The sequence below is a fragment of the Triturus cristatus genome, chromosome 4_1, assembly GCF_964204655.1.
Source record: "Triturus cristatus chromosome 4_1, aTriCri1.1, whole genome shotgun sequence".
Taxonomy (NCBI): Eukaryota; Metazoa; Chordata; class Amphibia; order Caudata; family Salamandridae; genus Triturus; species Triturus cristatus.
The window spans coordinates 672,313,189-672,330,633 of NC_140585.1; the positions used below are offsets into that span (position 1 = coordinate 672,313,189).

At 48.0% G+C, this 17,445-nt stretch overlaps 1 protein-coding gene across 11 annotated transcripts in view; it reads left to right on the forward strand.

Moving 5' to 3' along the window:
• The window catches only part of ANKRD26 (ankyrin repeat domain 26), a 1,120,330-nt gene that overhangs the window by 740,459 nt on the left and 362,426 nt on the right, over positions 1–17,445 (forward strand). The gene's annotated exons all lie outside the window — the stretch shown is intronic.

Genomic DNA, 17,445 nt, shown 5'->3' on the forward strand with positions numbered 1-17,445 from the left:
GCAAATGAGAGCAAAGGTTAACTATAGCCAGATAATATTTAATCTCAGTCGTACTAGTTATACATATGTTGCAACAACCATCTAACAGTGTAGTTTGGTGAGTTCTAAATATTATGCTAATATGACAAATCATGCTATGCCTCCCTGCTCATAGCTTATTGTGCCTCCAGGTCTGAAGTCCGAACTACATAATGCAGTGTTCATTCAAGAAGCCAGGCCATGTATCCAACTGCACCCTGTACCAATACCATGTATCCCGATTCTGTGTATGGTGTTCAGTGGAGCGAAGAGGGATTGGCTCATGCTCTGCTCCAGTATCATGGCCAAGGCTTCTTGTTCAAGAAAGTGCATGTGAAAACGTACTGCTACTTTCCTTCCTTCTCCCTACAGCACAAATATCAGCCTCTCAGTAGTTATCTTTCAGCTGCTGTGTTTACAAACAACGCATGAACTAGTGAATGATTTTTTTTCTTTTTGTTTGTTAGCCAGAGTTAAGAAAAACATGGCAATCCTAGCACACATGTATTAGTTGATCACAGAAGACAAGTTAGCCTCCGTTCTAGACCTTTTGTTTGCTTCACACTTGCATTGCAACTGAATGAAAAGCCGTTGCTGTTCCATGTTGTAGCTGCCAGGCCCGAATTGCGTCCAACATGTAAAAATGCACGTAAAAACTGTAACACACATTTCATGAGTCAAACATCCCCTGGAGATCTCTTTTAAATTGTAGTTCTCCAGGACAGATAATCTCTCCAAATCGTATTCTATCTGACAGCCTCCTGTGCCTTTTGGAGTAAGGCACAGCTATAAATGCCACAAATAAATATCTGAAAAAAATGGTTGATGAACTCTATTGTGCCGAATCCTCCCTGGCCAGATTTTCTAGATCCCTTAAATGGATGTCCTTTGCTGTTACCTCCTTTAAATGGGTGTGTCCATTTGGAATTTTCTCACTCTCTGAAGTCCCACTGTGTGCACATGATTGCAAAAGCATTATGAGATCCTCCCAATCTACAGAGATGCCATTTGAAGTACATGAATTTTTGATGGATATTTCTGACCACAGATTCCTCACCTAATAATACTCCCAATGCACTAGACTGGATTCAGAAACTTTTTCCAGCAGTGTTCCTGTACACCTCTAGGTAGCTTTGCGCTGGCTCCATACTGCCCCAGAAGTGATGGAGGTGAGCACAATCTGTGCGCCACCCCTTTGCTTTTTTTTTCCATGGTGCGAATCTGGATCTCACTCCCAAATTCGTCGGTGTACTAGGATGCCTAAAACAAAATCCAGTGTGCTATGGAACCATGTCCCCTCATATAGTTTCATATTTCAAACCATCTAATGACTGAAGAATATGGATTCAAACACAACTTGAAGTAGTGTGATAAGTCTTCACTCATGCTCCTGTAAGCGATCCAGGACTGAGAAGAAAAGTTATATGTCGCCAAACATAAGAACTTATAGCCCTCATGTAAGTCCTGGTTGTGGATGTGATTTCTGTTCTAATCCCGGGGCCATTCCCATGAGAGGTCTACTTTGCAGTCAAAGTGTTCTGGTAAGTCCACATACAAATACAAAATAGCGAAGCATGACTTGACCCATACCACCTCTCTGTATCCAAGAGAAGCACAAGGGCATCACATTTGTCAGTCTGTCTCCTTCAAGATACCCGGTCACAGAACTGATTTCCCAACTGATGCCATTTGTGCCCTGACTTTCCCAGGCCAATATCGACACCACAGCAAATCAAGGCCTACAAAGAGGGCATGGTGCAGATTTCTGGCACGCTTATGGCTCTTTCTGGCATTTCTTCGGGTCCGAAGGAACTGCAGAGGCCTCTTGTCGGGATCCCACTGGTAAGTCCATCCCTGGCGCTGTCTGACCCCTAAGGGCGTATGTTTATGTCTTCTCTGGCTCTGCGCTGGACTGTTCCTCATTAACGCCGGTACCAATGGCTACCGGCGCCAAAAGAAGATACGTTGCTGATTCCGTTTTCTGACTCTGAATCAACTTCTTTCTGATCTCGACCAATATTGCATAGTGAAATTACTAAAGGGCACCGAGTCGCCTAACTCTGTGCCAATGCCTATACCAAGGTGAATGCACCAGCCGAGGCTCCATTATCCATTTGACTCTGAACAGACTGCATCACCAGAGGGAGACGATGATGGTTGGTAGGAGGATAGTGTTCTTCCCCTCATTCTGACAATGACAATTTTGACATGGACTTACAAGAAGCCAGTGGGTTTGATACTTCCCCCTCATATACTGTTGGACTCACTACTCAGGCCACCAACTGAAGGGTGTTCATCATTAGCAGTAGTAGTCTGACTGGCAGTTGATGTCCTGGGATTGCAGCTGCCTTCAGTTGAGATCAAAACTACTGTCCTTACTGCCATTTTGCAGCATGGGCCAGCCCTTGCTTTCCTTTAATGAGGCCTTCACTGATACATTGATGGACTCTTGGTCAAAGCCCTGTTCTTGCCTACCAGTGAATATGCAGGTGGCCAGGTTTCACACACTTGCACCTAGTGGTGGTTTATCACCAATCACCCTACTCTATAAAACCTGGTGGTACAGACTTGAACTATCAAGGTGAACCCTAGTTTATTCCCAAGACTGTTCTGGATAAGGATTCTAAATGATTGAAGTGTTTGAGAAACGTATGCTCTCCTTGGCAAGCCTGGTGTTGAAATCGGTCAATGCAGCCTGTCTTTTTGGTCACTACATGAATGCCATCTGGGACAAGGCCAGTGAGACCTTTCAGGTGGTCTCAGCAGACCTTATGACCTCTCTGACTCAAACAATTCATCATGGTCAGGATGCTGCCAAATATGTAAATCCGGCTAACCTAGGCATTGAGGTTGTCCCCAGTGTTGTGCTCCGCTGCCATGCCTGGATGTGTTCTACAGGGTTTTCTGAAGATGTACAGGCCTCTTTCATGGATGTGCTCTGCGATGGTTCATGTCCTTTTGTCAAAAGTGTGATACTGCTTTGGAGTTTAACTGATAGAGACATGATGAATTACCTCCAGGCATCAGACTGGATCCAGAATTTTTTCTGGAGCAGTAGCCCTGCAAACCGGTAGGTTGCATTGTTCGGCTCCGTGTGGCGTCGTCCTCGCTGGAAGGGGCGTCTGCGGTGCCTATTTAGGTGCCACCCCAACATGGACATCAGTTCTTTTCTTTACGCACCAGTCAGCGCAGATCCAGAGAAGAGCTACCTCTTATTCAATTTTTATCTAACTTTATTTTTACTTTTTTTCCAGTCTTTTTGAGGTTTTCCTCCTGTTAATGCGGGGATGTCCTCCCAGAAGGCTAGCTTCAAGCCCTGCGGTGCCTGTCACTCCTTGATGTCGGTGATGGACCTGCATCTTGTATGCCTTTGGTGCCTAGAGCCTGCATCAATGGCTGTGCCATTAACCCAAAAGTCTTGAGCAAGTGATCCCTTAAGCTTCTGGTGGCTCGACCTGTCACACTGCGACAATCCAGATCCTGGTTGAGAGAAAGGCACGAGAGCGGTCACGGATCCAAGATCCTCGTTGCACTCGAAGTCGTTAAGCCATTCGGTTAAGTCACACTACAAGAAGAACTCGAAAAGATCTTCAACTTCTCCTCATCCATCTGCTGATGAGACCAAGGGAACATCAACATTCAAAGCCAGACTCTGTGGTAGAGCCAGCTTCTCGACAGTTTCCACTCCTCCACGAGTTTCCGGGAGCCGGAGTCATAGGGGTGTTGCACGACGCTGGCGCTGACTGAAGCCATGCCTTTGAAGCTGGAGCTTCAGCCCTATTCTGATAGTCTATGACTTGGAGAGTCTCTTGACCTTGAAAAATACCAGTCTTGTGACACACACATGGACTTGTTTGAGGATTTTGCTGACGCCAGCAGACTGGATACCTCTCTAGATACTGCCATTCTTTCTCTCCCTACCGTCGCTTTGGAGGAGAGAGCGTCATTTGCAGTGGTGGTGAGGAGGGCGGCAGAGGTCCAGGATCTTAGCTTGCTCTCAGTGACAATAAAGACGAAGGTCTTTACAGAAGTGCTTTAACAGGGAGTCTCCCCCCTCTGAACCAATTCTCATGTTTAATGAAGCTCTGACTGACGTCCTGTCTGGTATTTGGTCCAAGACCAACACAGGGGCTCCTGTGAACAGGACTATTGCCTGTCCCCACCGCTCCACCCCAGGCGACTCCAACTTCCTCATGCAACATTGTAGGAAAGTAGGATCTGCTTTCATGTTCACCCCCACTTTTTGCTGGTGTCATTATGTTTTCTGACTAGTATGACTGTGATCCTGCTAATCAGGACCCCAGTCTCTTTGCTTCTTCCCTAAATTGGACATAGGGAGTACTTGGGTACACTCAATATTGGCTACTGGTGTACCCTTGTAAGTCCCTAGTATATCGTACTAAGGTACCCAGGGCATAGGTACACCAGGGGGCTCCCCTGTGCTGCAGCATGTATTATGCCACCCATGAGAGACCGCTGCAATTGTGGTTACTGGCCTGCCATTGCAGCCTGTGTAAGCTGGTGCTAGCACCACTTAAGTCAGATATAGGTTTCCCTATATCTGAAGTCACTACACTTAAAACCCATAAGTCACCCCTAAGGCAGGCCTTTCAATCGTGAAGGCAAGGTGCTGGACTCTAAGTGTGAGGGTGCCCTGCATTGAGCAGGGCACCCCTGCAGCCTTCGGAGTCCATTCTCTCAGCTTGTAAGTTCATCAGCCATTATGATATATAGAGTGGCCATGCATCATTACACAATGACCATCTCTAAACTGGTTTAAGGAACCCTGTTACGTTTGGTAAGTAAACGGTGTGGGAGTATGATTCCATGCACTGTAAAGCTCCTCCGGGATGTCCTCAGTGCTCCCGGTACCAGTCTTCCAGAACCAGACAGCAAGCTAGGGCTGCTGCTGGCCAGAGACATGTTTCTGCCCCCCTGCTGCTGAGCCAATCTTGAGCAGGGGAAGGCAGAACACTAGGTATCCTGTCACAGGGAGGTGTGACCACCTCCAAGACATGGTTTAATGTATTGGGGCAGGGTGGGGGCGTTTGCCAGTGCCACTGAGACTGCTTGAAGGGCGCATTTGGTGCCCTCCTTGCATACTCAAGTTCAGGGAGCTGTGGGCTCCAGCTCTGGCACGAAACTGGACAAAGGATATGGGAGTAGCCTCCCCACTTGCAGCCCCTCCTCTGGGAGGGACCCCTGAATCGTCCCAACCCTTTCCTAAGGGTACTTAAGGGCTTACTTGTGGTGGGTCCCTAGATTCGTCGTGGGACAAGATTCAGATCACATACCACTTCTAATTCGACCGTCTGGACACTCTGGACATCGTTTTGGGAACCAAGACTGCACCGGGGAAAATTCTTGCTTCACCAGGCCTGTGGACATCCAAGACACACAAAGGAATCTCCCTTGGAGTGAAGGAGTCACTCCGCATCCAGCTTCCCCCCCGCCCCCCCCACCCCCCATCTTCAGGCACCGCAACGCATCTGACTGGTCTGCTGATCCTGGGTTCCCACGGACTTCGTAAGGCTCAGCAAAAGAGGTGGTGGTTCTGCAACTCCTTCGAGGCCTGCTCTGTGTTTATACCGAGTTTGAGGCCATTATCCCTTGTTGGACCTGCTGGAACAGAACCCCTGTGCACTGCGTTGAATTGCTGTTGCCAAGGCTTGTTGACTGTGTTAGAGCTCTTCGGACTCCAAAAAACTCCAGCAACTCCTGCAGCCAAGATCTTCGCCCTCACCGCTTCCTCTGCACCATGGGCCTTCTTCATTGGTGAGCTGCTCAAGGTCCTCTTGCGACTCCTGTGCCTTCTGCCTGTGGGTCCTCTTGAGGATCTTCTTTGGTTCTAGAAGGCTCCCGTGCTTGCTCGGGGCCTGCTCTGACTTACCTCATCTTGTTGAGTCACCTGGACCTTGCTGGTCCCAACACTGCACCTTTTTCGTCGACTCCGTTGTTTGGTGCTGCCAAGGCTTGTTGGTGCCCTGCCAGACACTGACCCCTTAGCCCTCGACTTCCAACGTGGGACAGCTCGTAAATGGCTCCTGATCTTCCACAGCATCGCCTGAAGGGCACCGTCAACCTCTCCTGCATATCTGACATTGGTGGGCATTCGTCTTCTGTGCCTCCTGGTCATTCCTGTGGTGGCATAGACTCTGTCCCCTCTGCTTGCAGGTACCTCTCATCTTAAATTCACCTCTGGAGTCCACCAGACTCCTTCATCGTCCTCTCCAGCTGCATCTTTCTTGAAGTCCTCCATTGTGGTGTACGACGGTTTCCGACGTCACTTGACACGTATTCACCCACCTTCCCTGGTGTAGGTATCCTTGTTCCTGGGCTATCCACGGTTGGGGTGACTCTCCAACTTTCCATCTTCCACAGGGTTTCTTCAGGGTCTGCTGGGAAGGGTCCTTCTTTAGTATTGCAATAGTGTCTTACCTATTGACTTGTGTTGATCACGCAGTTGTGTTCCCACTCTGCACACAGTTTCTGTGGGGTTCCTAGTTACTTACCTTGGGTGGTTCCTTGGGTCCCAAACCCTTCTAGGTCCATTCTTGACTTGAGTCGTGGTTCGTATCCCAGTATTTTAGTTTATGGTTTGGTCTCCCCCTGGAGACCACTCAGTATTTGGGCAACTTACGTGCTCTGTTTCCTAAGCATTGTATGTGTTGTGTTTCTATCTCCTGGTAGGAGATAGTAAAATTGTGTTAGTGAGTGTTTGTAATAAAATACATATTTTTCTAACTACACTGTGTGATTCTTTTTCACTTAACCTGTACCATAGGATTAAGTACTGGTAAAACAAGCAGCTTTACACTCCTTCTGGACTAAGCCTGAAGGCTGCTCTCTACAGCTATCACTTAGAGAACTTTCTAAGGTTGTCTAAGACCACTAAAATCGCTATAAGAGTTGTCTGGATTAGTGCAGGATGCTACACTTACATTCATAAGCACCATATATTAGACCAGCCTCTTTCGTAAACATCCTACCCCAGAAAGTGTGGTGGTCCAAGCCTCCACTTCCCACATAAATCCTGGTGTATTCCCAAACACACCACCGTATCGGGAACCCAAGAGACTGGACAACTTAGTAAAGAAGCTGTTTCCTTCCACCAGCCTGGTTCTGCAGTCAGTGAACACTGTGTGCCTTTTGGACCGCTATTCCCATGCTCTGTGGGATACTGCTGCTCAGGAACTGCCGACGGTCCCTGTGGTGGCCCGGGGTCGTACTCTCCCAGGCAGTTGCCAACCGGAGAGGCGCAGCTAAGTTCACGATCCGATGTGGACTGGACACCACTGACTCACTCGGCAGAGTGGTTTCATCGACAGCGGCCTTACAGCGCCACCCCTGGTTGAGGACGACTGGCTTTTATGAGGATGTCCAAGCATTGCTAATGGACATGTCCTTTGATGGTTTCCGTGTCTTTGGAACCAATCCTGATTCAGCGCTGGGCCACTTTAAGGATAGCAGGACTACGGCCAGGACCTTGGGCATTTTCATGGTCCCTGATCACCCCAATCCACCTTTCTCTCTTTTTGTGGCCACAGAAGGGGCTTTCAGCTGTGTCTATACCCGCCCTGCGACCACGCATCCAAACTTCCCAGCCTCTGCATGGTAGAAGACTTGGTACCCACAGATCTCGTGGGTTGGCCAGCCAAAGGTCAGGCCAGTCAACCTCTCCCCAGCAGCCAAGACTACAAACACTTATAGTCTGCCGTCTTATCATGGGCACCCAGTGGGTGTTAGGATCTGCCATAACATGCCCGTTGGCGATTATATCACATCAGACTAGTGGGTTTTGCAGATCTTCCGAAGAAGCTCATCCCTCCCCAGACTCCTCCCTCCATGCCAACTACTTGCAACAGGATGAGGGAGGACCATGTATCCCTTCTCTGCCCGGAAGTGACGGCTCTTTTGTCCAAGGGAGGCATAGAGAGGGTGCCAACTCCAGAAGTAGGTTGTAGTTGCTATTCCTCCTATTTTCTGGTGCCCAAGAAGGTCGGAAGCCTTTGTCCTATCCTAGACTTGCGCCCTCTCAATTTCTTCCTCGAGAAGAAGTAAAAAATAGTCAGTCAGGTGTCGTCTACCCTGGACCCTGGAGACTGGATGGTAGCTTTGAAGTTCCAAGATGCACATTTCGACATTCCAGTCCTGCCTGCCCACAGGCATTACCTGAGGTTCACGGTGGGCCACGAGCACTCTGTTAGCTTTGCTGCCTTTTGGCCTTACCAGCATCCTTCGGTTGTTCACCAAGGTGATGGCGGTGGTTGCAGTTGATCTGCGGAGATCTGGGGTGCCCATCTTTACCCATCTCGAAGACTGGCTGTTGAAGGTGGGCTTGCTCCAGGCTGTCATCTCCCACCTCAAGACTACAGCGGACCTCCTGCATTTGCTGGGGTTTACAATCAATTTGAGAAAGTCACACCTGAATTAGTCTCAGGTGCTCCCTTTCATTGGAGCTGTTCTGGACATGGTGCAGTTTTGGACATATCCTCCCAAACATCGAATCAAGGATATTCAGGTTATGATACCGATGTTTCAGAATCTATCCTGTATTTTGGTGAGGCTGCTGCACCTCATGGCCTCCTGCATCCTGCTTATGACACAGTCCGGCTGGCATATGCTGGTTCAGCAGTGGGACCTAAAGTTCCAGTGGGTGCAGCATCAGGGGAATCTCTTCGACATGATCCAAATCTCGGTGGAAACTGCAAAAGATCAGCAGTGGTGTTTAACAAACTGTGATTGGGCCAGCGGCAGAACCCTCTGAACCACCAACCAACTAGATATGACAGTAGTTAAAAATGTGCCACTCCTGGGATGGGGTGGCCATCTGAGAGAGGTGGAGGTCAGAGGCATCCGGTCTTCAGTAGAATCTGGGCTCCACATCAACCTGTTGGAGCTCCGGGCGATCCGACTGGCATTGAAATCCTTATACAGTCCATCAAGGTAAGGCTAGTGCAGGTGTTCACGGACAACACCACCGTCATGGGGTACTGCAACAAACAGGGCAGGGTGTGGTCATGGACCCTTTGTCCAGAGACCCTGCCCTGGACCAGGGAATATCCCTGGTGATTCAACACCTGGCGGCTCGCTGAACGCCAGGACAGATGAACTTGGTCAAAGATGCCTAGTGGATCATGAATGGTGTCTCCCTCCGGGGTTGGTGCAAGGTCTCTTTCAGTAGTGGGAAGAGCCTTTATTAGATCTGTTCTCCACCGACGAGAATGCACAATGTCAGCAGTTCTGCACGCTGGAGTTTCCAAGGCGGCTTTCGCTCGTACACGCTTTTCTTCTTGAGTGGAGCTCAGGCCTCCTGTATGCCTTTCTGCCCATATCACTCCTGCGCCCAGTTCTCAAGACCAGGAATGACTGGGCCCAAGTCATCCTTGTGACTCTGGACTGGGCATGGAGAGACTGGTATCCTGACCTGTTGAGCATGGTCATCGGTCCTCTGATTGTGCTACCCCCTGTGGAGGATGTTGTGTTGTAGCAGCAGGGGGGGTCCCACACCCGACCCTGTCCACTCCCTGCCCTCTTGCATGGAAATTGAGCAGCGACAGTTGATGGCTTTCGACCTTCCCCCTGAAGTCTGCAACATCATCTTAGCAGCCAGGCATCCCTCCACCAAGACAGTATAGTATGCCACTGAGGGAATTTGGGGGAATTTTACCAGAGGTAAAGCTGCCACCATTGCGATAGCACATGAAGTTCCTGTCCGGGACATCGGCCTGGCTGCAGCGTGGGCTTTTTTGCACACGTTTACAATCACTACTCCCTGGACAGTCAAGTCCTTTGGGATGGCACTTTGCCCAACTGGTCCTGCAGGATTTCCTTGTATGAGATTAATTTGCAGAACCAACTCTGTGGAGGTACTGCTTGGTATCTATTCAAGAGATAAGGAATCTGTGGCTACTAAGTCTAGCAGATGAACAAGTTACTTACCTTTGGTAACACCTTATCTGATAGAGACTCTAGCTGCAGATTCCTCACCGACCCACCCATCCTCCCCGCTCTGCGAACACTTTTTTTAGGGCAGTGCTGTTCCCTTTTCAAGGCCCGAGTTTTCCATACCAGTGGTCAGTGTTCTTCGTGGCTCTGCACTCCTATTTTGGAAAGTCGAAACTGAAACTGACGTCAGTGCGCTGGGGTGGTACCTATAAAGGCACCGTGCATGTCCCTTCTGACGCGGACGATGCTGATGACGCCATGTGGAGCCGAATGAACGCCGCCTACCAGTGTGCAGGTTTACTGCTTGAGAAAAATTTCCATCCAGTCTTATGCCTGGAGATGAGGTAAGGAATTTGTGGCTAGATAGAGTCTCTACCAAGATAAGGCGTTACCAAAGGTAAGTAACTTGTTCTTTAGGGACAGCAGAGCCATGGCGCAATCCTTGTGGCTCTTGACTCTGCTCAATATTGCATCTTCGACCCCTCAATGCCTTCATACAGAAGGCCAAATTCAAAAGGCTCACACTAGCCCAGATCTTGGCTGCACAGGACTTGAGGGACTGGATGATATCCTTTGATCTGCAGGGTGCATATTTTCATGTACGCATCCTGCAGTCCCTCAAAGCTTACTTACGGTTCAGGGTCAGTAATGAGCATTTTGACTTTGCAGTGCTCCCCTTCCGCCTCACCAGTGCCCCTTTGGTGGTCACGAAATTGACGGCTGTGCCTAATTGCAGAGATTGGGGATACCAGTTTTCTCCTAAAATGATGACAGGGTTTTGAAACTTGGTTCACCACATTCAGTCATAGACCACACCGGATACGGGAAACCTCTTAACAGCATTGGGGTTCGCTATCAATGAACAAAAAACGCAACTTATTCTTTCACAGATGCTTCCAGTCATTAGAGCTATCCTGGACGCAGTGCAGTTCAGGGTTTCTGACATGTGGTATTCCAACAAGTAAGGTGGAGTGAGGTCCTGGATTCTGTGCCAGTACGCTCGGCATCTCTCGAGTTGGATGGAGCATCAGGGCATTTCCTCTGTTGCAAACTACTTCTCGTGATAACCGATGCCCTCTAGATCCCGAGGTGGCACGATGCATCTGCTGACCATGGTGAGAGCCTGACAGGATATTTTCATCACCGTCAAGAAAGCACAGTGTAAAAGGTTTTGCACATTGGATTTTCATCTAGAAACATCTGGGTATTAGCATCTGTCCTCAGTTCAGGCCTCCACTTCTGGTGTATCTTCAGTTGCAGTAGAGGGCAGAGTTCTGCTCCCGAACCCTACAATCTACACCCGATGAGTAAAGTTGATCTGCTGCATGACTTGGTGGATGTCACGTGTAGGAGAGTAGGATCTGCACTTATGTTGCCCCCACTTTTTTTCTGATGTTAACACTGGGTTCTGGCTATAGTCTGGCTGGGACCCTGCTAATCAGGGCCCCAGCCTCTCTGTTCTCGCTAAACAACTTGGAGTGCATATTAGGTGCACTATGATTGGATACTGTGGTACCTTATGAGCCCCTAGTATATGGTACCTTAGGTACCAAGGGCATAGGTACTTCACAGACCTACCAGGGGCTGAAGCATGTATTATGCCACCCCTGGAAAGCAGACTAAATCTGACACCACTGGCCTGCTACTGCAGCCTGGGTGAGGTAGTGTTAGCACTCCTCACTGAGATATAGGTTCACTAGATCTCTACCTGCACACACATATAAACCTATCAGTCACCCCTAAGGCAGGCCCTATCAATCCTGAGGGCAGGGTGATTGGTTTCCATGTGAGGGGGTGCCTCTGCCTGAGCAGCGCCCTTCTGCAACTCTCAGAGTCCATTCTCTGTGGCTGTTTGTGGATGCGGTTAAACCATATACTCTTAAGTGCATTATAATCTTGTGGTAAATGCTAACTCTGGGATGGCTGCATCAAAACATGTCATGTTTGGTGTCAAACGCTTTGGAATCATACCGCCAGTAGCTGGTGTGGGAGTATGATCCCACCCTTCTAGAGGGATAGACATGTAGCCACTGTGAAAAAACGGTAGAATCATGAAGAGCCCTGGCATCACAAAATGGATGCCACCAGTCACAGACACTGGGCTGCCCTCCTGCTGCTGACCGAAACTCACAGTGGAGGAGGTCCAACAATAGGCATCCTGTCACAGGGAGGTGTAACCACCTCCCAGACAGGATTTAGTATATTGGGGCTGGGTAGGTGCACTCCTAGAGTGCTTTGAAGTCCTGCACTGGGGGAGCAGTAGGCTCCTCTGTGCATATGCCAGCTCAAACCGGTTGAGGGGCTACCTGCCCCTGCTCTGGCGTGAAACTGGACAAAGGGAAGTGGGTGTAGCCACCCACTCCCCTGACCCTCCCATAGGAGGGGTCATAGAGCTAGTCCCTCCCTTCCTTGTAGAATAAGTTAGGGAACCCTTGCCATTGCAAACTAGATATCCCTGGACGACTCTCTGAAGAAGAATCCTGGACCTTCGACGTTCCTCTACCTCTGGAAGACTGAAGAATCTCCCTTGGAGTCAAGGAGTGACTCCCCAGCTTGGCAGGCACCAAAACTTTGAATCAGCGGTCCCAAACGTTCCCGCCGTAGTCCGAAGTCCCTGCAGCCCCGGAAGTGGATTTGCTGACTTCCCCAAGGCCATCGTGAGTCCTCAGTGACGCTGAGGCAAGTGGACCCCACGAGTGATGAGGAACAGCAATACCCGGGTACCGCACACTATTTTCGAGTGCAACCCCTTCACGACGTTCTACGAACTTGTGCATTGGACCACGTGTGGTCCAAGCCCCCAGCAGGATTTTCTCCGAAGATCAGAGGCCTACCTCGTCCTGAGTGACCGTGGGCTCCTGTTGAGTGAATCCTCCCGAGGCGTCTTCGTGATCCCTTGTCGGCTGGCTTGTGGGTCCCCAGAAGACCTTTCTACAATTCTAAAGGGCTCCCCTGGTTGCTCCAGGCCTGCCCTGACTTACCCTCGCTGGGTGAGTCCCTCAGACCTTGCTGGTTTGCACCACTGACTTTTTACACTTTCCACGAGACTTGCTGTTACCAAGGCTTGTTGGCTTCAATCTGGTCGCCGACACCGCAGTAAGCTGCAGATTTCGTGGGACAAGCCAAATCCAGTTCCAGGTTGTCGTCGACGCCTCCTGGACCTCGTGGCTGAAGAGTCAAGACGCCCGTGATCACCTGAAATCACCCGACGACTGTGGGCATCCAGCTTCTTTGCCCCGGGTCACTGTCAAGTGACTTTGAACACTGTCTCCTCTGCTTTCAGGTCTTCCTTTTTCTGAATCCAGCCTTGGATTCCACCAGACACTTCTCCTGTCTTCACAAGCAGCAAGCCTTCTTTGGCTCCCGTTGAAAACGACGCCGCGACGCGACACCTATGCACCCAGCTTCCCTGGGTGAGGTAACTCCAGCACTATGGTGCTCCTGTGTGTGTTGGCCCTAGAACTACTTACCCTGTAAGTGACTTGCTTGTAGACTCTCCCAAAGTATCCTTAAACTTTAAAATTCCAACTGCGACTTGCTCCATAGAAGTCAATTGGGATCCGCGGCTGTGTTCTCACACTGCATGCGTCTTCCGTGGGTCCTTTGCTTACCTGTCTTGGGTGGATTAGTGAGGCCCCAGCGCTTCTGAAGGCCCTAGGCCTTGTCCCCTCGCAGGTCTCTTTTTTAGTATATGGTCTGGTACGCCCCTAGTGCCCCAGTCATATTTGTGCTTAACTTGTTGTGAAATGTTGATTTGTGCATATGTTCCTGACTTCTAATCTCATAAAGAGATTAGTAGAGTGTGTTAGAAATAAAAACATATATATTTTATATATATACCTGTGTGGTGTCCTTTCATTTAGTGATTCAAGAGATTATAAGGTAAAACAAGCTGCTTTACATTCCTCTAAAGACTTAGTCTGAATGCTGCTCTCCACAGCTGCCACTAGGATAGCTTTCTTGAAAAGGTTGTCTTAAACCTATCTACCATAAGAGTCAAATTGTACTGGTGCAAGGTGGCCACTTTAACTAGTGACCAGCATATACCAGACCAACTTCTCACATCACTCTTACAGTAAAACACAGTTCCACAAATTCCTTTTATGGCAGAAACTGGGACAGACTTGTTCCCTTTTGTGTTATCTACAAGATTGAGTCTTTATAAACCAGGCTGTCGATGTTCTTTTGTTCGTTTGGTCTTTGGCCCACCAAGGCCTTACAGTAGGCATTATTAAAGGTAATGTTCTAGCTCTTTCAGGGTTTCTATGGTTGCCGTTACAACTGTCTTCATTTAAATCTCCTGTTGGGATGAGGTTTGTGAATGGGTTGACCCACATTTCCTCTCAAACCGCTTGTGATGCCACAGTGGGATCTTTATTTGGTCTTAACGTTTCTCATGTGCACAACCTTCGAGCCAATGCATAGCTGTTCACTGTGTCTTTTGAGTTTGAAGGTTATCTTATTCACTATAGTGCATGAATGAGTTTCAGACACTGTTCGTGCAAGCACCCTATACCACCTTTATTCTATCAAAAGTGTTGTTGAGAACTCGGCCTTTATACCAAAAATTGTGACTCCTTTGCACATTAGGCAAACTATCACCCTGACTGCATTCTTTGCCCTTCTTCTTTCCCTTGAAAGAGGAGGAGATGCTTCATGGTTTGGACCCCAAAAGGTCTTTGAGCTTTTACATTGATGGTACCAATAATACCGTGTGGATGATCAGCGTGTGTTTCCCAGAGCAAAGAATAAGAGTTCTGTGTAGAAGAAAACCCAAAGTGGATTGTCCTCTGCATCAAGAGTTGCTATGCACTGGCCAGCAAGCAGCCTCCGGAAGGTCTGAGAGTCCATTCCACCAGGGCCAAGACTGTTACCACTGCAATAGCACATGGAGGACCTTTTGTTGCCATCTGCCAGGCTGCGGCGTGGGCATTAGTATTATCATTCACAAAGTATTACTGCCTTCACAACCAGGTCAAGTGGGAATGGTATTTCACCCCCTCAGCCCTGCAAGAATGTTTACTTTGAGCCCTCTCAACAGACCCTCCACCTTGGGAGGTTCTGCTTTGATTTCTATTTGGTGGGGAAGAATCTGCAATATGAAGTATCCATCAAATGAGTAAGTTACTTCAGTAACGCTCTTTCCGGTGGATACTCTGTGAAATCATAGATTCCTCATTGACCTCCTTCCTCACTCTTTGTTATGTGGAGTGGCCTCTTCTTACCATCTAAAAAGGTCCCACGTTAGTAATCTACCCACTAGTGGCAACAATCATTCGTGCTTCATATGTGATGGTGCTAAAAGAGATAAGCAAGACACTGACCTCGGTATGCAGGGGTGGCACTTACATGCAGGTCCACAAGCAGCACCGTGGTGCATTGCTGGAAAACATTTCCGGATTCAGTGTGGCACGTAGGGAATTTTCTAAGGTGAGATTTCTGAGGTTCGAGTATCCAACGGAAACAGTGTTACCATAGGTAAGTAAATAATTCATTGAAAAGATACTATAATTAAAACTACTGTCACAGGTAAATCCTTACATGTTCTCTGGAGCATGTTTACTTGAAACCTGCCTTTCTCCCCCACTTTCTTTGTCTATTTGGGAATCTGTTCCCATGTGGTGGTATTAATAGCACAGTAAATAAGATTGTAATTGCATAGCAGAGGAGAAAGACAAAGTTGCATGTGTGATGACTTATACAATCCTTGTGAGAGTTATGTTGCCACTAACTGGTAGATCCGAATGTTGCTGGAGGAAAGATGTGAAAGTCACCAGTCTCAATTTTCTGTCGATAGGGCTGAACACCTCCAAGACTGTGCTTGATAATGATGATGTAGAGGGGAGACAGAGATATTAGGGAAGTCACACAATAGAGGTCATTAGGTTGTAGTCTCACAGCTTATTTCTCCAAATTGAGGCTCTCTCAGGTGTTCTGCAATCTTACAAGTGACGACTCTTTTGTACTAAGCAGAATTTAGGACTACTTTTAATCTCTACTTTTACATTAATTTTAATATATACGTTTTTTTCTTGTAAATGAATAGTAACATTCAACAGATATTGACAAAATATCCAAAATTCATTCTAGCAACAGGTGTATTACAGTAAACACTATCAAGGGCACATACTGTTGTCCAAGAGCCAATGGAATTGTTGTGGGATTGATCAGGTTTCTATGTCATATATACAGTTCCGCAACTTGAGGCACTGACTAAAAGTTAAGGTTCACTCAGGATCCGTAAGTAATTCTGCAATGGCTCAAGAGACTGTTGTTACAGCAGAACATAGAAGGTGAGGCAAACGTCTAGTATGTAGGCACAAGGTGGAGTTAAAGAATCCCACAGTAGTTTAACAATCCAAACAAATAAATCTAACTCTAGTTAATACCTAAGATGAGGCTTTTAAAGATAATGCTGGAAGAATTTGAAGAGTTCCATGGATGTAAGAAATGTCTTTGAAGTGATGCAGCAGAAGTTCAAAGCTACCCCTCAAGCAGAAAATGTTGGAGAAGATGAACTTAACATTCAGCCTGAAGATTGTCTTGGATGGAGAGCCAGGAACACACGTAAAGAGCAGAGTCCAAGAAGATTTTTCCTGTCATCAACTTGGAGGAAAGACAGGTGCCTGGCCACTCCATATGTGTGGCTTTTATAGACTACAGGATTCCTGAAAACTGCTGTGGATCCTTGATTTTCACTGTAGCCTGCCAAACAGATGGGACATATCGTCACTGGTTTTAGGGTGCTCTCATGAGAGCACTTTTAGCGGTGATGGGGTGGAGGGGTCACAGCTTGACAGCACACATCTGGAAGCGACAATCCTGTGTGGCTAGACGTTTGTCACGCAGCATAGATGACATCCTGAGTGGCAATGCCCTGAGCAAGGGGTGGTTAATAATGTTCAGGATCAGAGGTGGATGGGAGTGGGGGAGAGCTCCGGCGGCAAGCATCAACACTCATCTACTCTTATGCCAGCAAAAACTTTCCAGCCTTTGTCATTGGCAGCCAAACTGACTCCTGAAGAGCAAAATGAGTGTGGCTTAAGTCTAGACTGTTAACTTCAAAAGTGAGGCAGAATCACTTAGACTGGCAACAAATGCCCCCTCAGAATGTGTTTGCCTGCTGCCACCGGAACACAGTTTAAATATTTCATACAGAGACAGAATTTTTAGAGGCAAAAAGAAAACTATTTTCTTAATATTTTTTTTTTATTGTATTTTTTTTGCAGATTTTATATAGTGCGAACTCGACCCGAAAGTATTGGAGCGCTTTACATGAGCATCGGTTACGTTACACATTCAGGCACACGGAGATTAAGTGATTTTCCCAGAATCACAGGATGTGGACGCGACCCGAGGCTCGAACCCTGGTTTCCAGCACCAAAGTCGGCAGTCTAGCCGATGGACCACATCCTCTCCCCTTATTGTCCAAGTACAAATTGTCCAGCGTGTGTTTGATGATACAAATCGCTTCTTCAT